The sequence below is a fragment of the Dermacentor andersoni genome, chromosome 6 (genome assembly GCF_023375885.2).
Source record: "Dermacentor andersoni chromosome 6, qqDerAnde1_hic_scaffold, whole genome shotgun sequence".
Classification (NCBI taxonomy): domain Eukaryota; kingdom Metazoa; phylum Arthropoda; class Arachnida; order Ixodida; family Ixodidae; genus Dermacentor; species Dermacentor andersoni.
In genome coordinates, this window is record NC_092819.1 from 58,571,617 (window position 1) to 58,573,854 (window position 2,238).

The 2,238-nt window shown below is 44.5% G+C and overlaps 1 non-coding gene across 1 annotated transcript; it reads right to left on the reverse strand.

The window, feature by feature from the left end:
* Window positions 1-1,964: 1,964 nt before the first annotated feature.
* Window positions 1,965-2,037, reverse strand: TRNAR-CCG (transfer RNA arginine (anticodon CCG)). The gene has a single exon. It is a non-coding gene; the product is annotated as a tRNA-Arg (tRNA).
* Window positions 2,038-2,238: the final 201 nt, after the last annotated feature.

Here is a 2,238-nt window from a genome sequence, read left to right on the forward strand (position 1 = left end):
TTTATGGCCACCGTCTCTTCCGCGCTGAGAGCATGATTCGTTGCTGATAATGATGATTACGATGTTGTTCACTTCGCATCTTTCTTCCCGCTCGGCTGCTTCTGTTAGCCACTTCTTCACTTATTGATGTTCATGTTCCTTCCTTTTTCAACACGGCACATACCCACGAGGGAGACTGGCCTCACAAACGAGAATTTTAAATGAAGATTTATAAATAAAAAGTACTTTGAAAAAGCAAGATAATAAACATATTTAATGATAGAATATAGCCTATTTTTTCACAGTATATTCCTTAAAAGGACATGTGGTTAAATCCCAACAGAGAGATAAAAGCCCTTAATAACGTAACCGGCTTCATACTTTACAAACGTACGGAGCGCATTACGAATTGCCCTGTGGCTACGGCTAAAGTGCACAGCTCCAAATGATATTTTGGTATAGTCATCAACAAGGCGAGATGACGGAAAGGGAGTTCAACCTCCCGGTTCCGTCGTGGGAGACGCCCACTCCATGAGAGCCCAAAGCTCTCGTGGCCTGCAGGACCTCGAATAAAGTTGATTTCCTTCCTTCCTTCCGCGAAAAGTTTGCTGAAGGATGTGAAGTGGCGGCAAGAAAGTAGGAAATGATCAACTGAAATGGTCAAAGAAGGATCCCGATTCCGCGATAAAATTAGGGGTGGGACTTTCCATCAGAAGCTGGGTCAACGTAACCTTGCATTGACTCGAGCGGCATTCATCCAGGTGCAATGAGTAATGTTAATGCTGCAAGTCGACCATTGATACAAGGTTGGAAGATCCAGCGCATTTTTACCAACCACGTCGTGCCTCTTGGTCTGCTTGTCTATTTGGGCCCACATGCCTAATGGCAAATACTTAGTCTGATGGATTAGCCATGAATGGGCACATACCCCGTGGTCCAAGTTGTCGTCCACTCGTAAAGACACCAGTAGCCTGCTAGCCAGTACCTGCAATGTGAGGGGAAATGGCAAAGAAAGCTTCACTTCAATAAAGAACGTCAATACAGGACCTCAAAACTTTTTTTGACGTCAGTGGTGACGGCATCTAGATGACACGCGCCATTATAGCAGCGCTAAGAGCGACATCTTGGGAGAGTGTGTTCAACTGAAGTGAATTTTAAACGTTCTTGTGGCTCGCGACTGTGCTATAAAAAAAAAGAACGAGAAGAAAGAAGAAGGTTGCTTTGCGAATTTCACGTTAGAAAAATTTTATCGATTAGCAGGTAAGTCGAATGCATGCAATCGTTTACGGCAAAAAAGCCTGTGCGCGTGGCTTAAGGAAAGTCTCGCCAGATGTCGATAACGGCGTTGCTGCTCTTGTCCTGACGTTATTAGCGGCAAGCACAATGTGGCCAGTATAAATATTATTTTATAAGGCAGTGTTCCTGAGTTCGCACGCCGATCCTAAAAGTTGGTTTTGGGCAAAACTAACGCCAGATCAAAGACGACAACAAGAACTTGTTCCGATAGGGTCGCTCCTCGTGAATGGCATTCTGTGACTCGGACTTGCCAGATCTTACCTGAACAGAATTGTAATAAAGTTGTTACCACCATCACTATACCTACACGACTTTCAGGCGCCACGCTGGATGCATAGCATGAAACTGTCATGAATAATGTACACATTTAGTTAGGGATCACGCGCCCAAGCAAATCGTAAGAGCTGTCCTTTAAACATCTGCCTCCGATAGCTATTCTGATTTCCGAAATTGAATGGACGACAGCCGCCGCTGTTGTTCAGCTAGTGTATGGATCGCCACAAGTCAGACGGTCTTTCGAAGCGACCCATCTCTTCCTCCGACGCCAGTTAACTGCGAGGGTGACAACCGTGCTTACGTTGCCAAAAGAAAATATATGAATGTAAAAATGAAAAAGAATATGAATGTAAAGATTAATGTGATGAGAATGGATGACTGGGCTCCATCAAGGGTAGAAAAAAAATGAGAACCGTCCGCGACAGGACTCGAACCTGCAATCTTCTGATCCGGAATCAGACGCCTTATCCGTTGGGCCACGCGGACCACACTTCAACACGCGATATGCAGTAATAGTTGTTATAGTCGTCACTGAACTACAGCACTTGATTGAAAAAATTAACTTGCTGTTTTCTGTTCTGTGAATGATTGAAAGAGAAAGAAGAAGAAAGGCGTCCAGAACAATAAGAGCGGCAGGAATAGTGTACCTTAATTGGATACACCCATGAATTGCGCATCTTGGCCCGT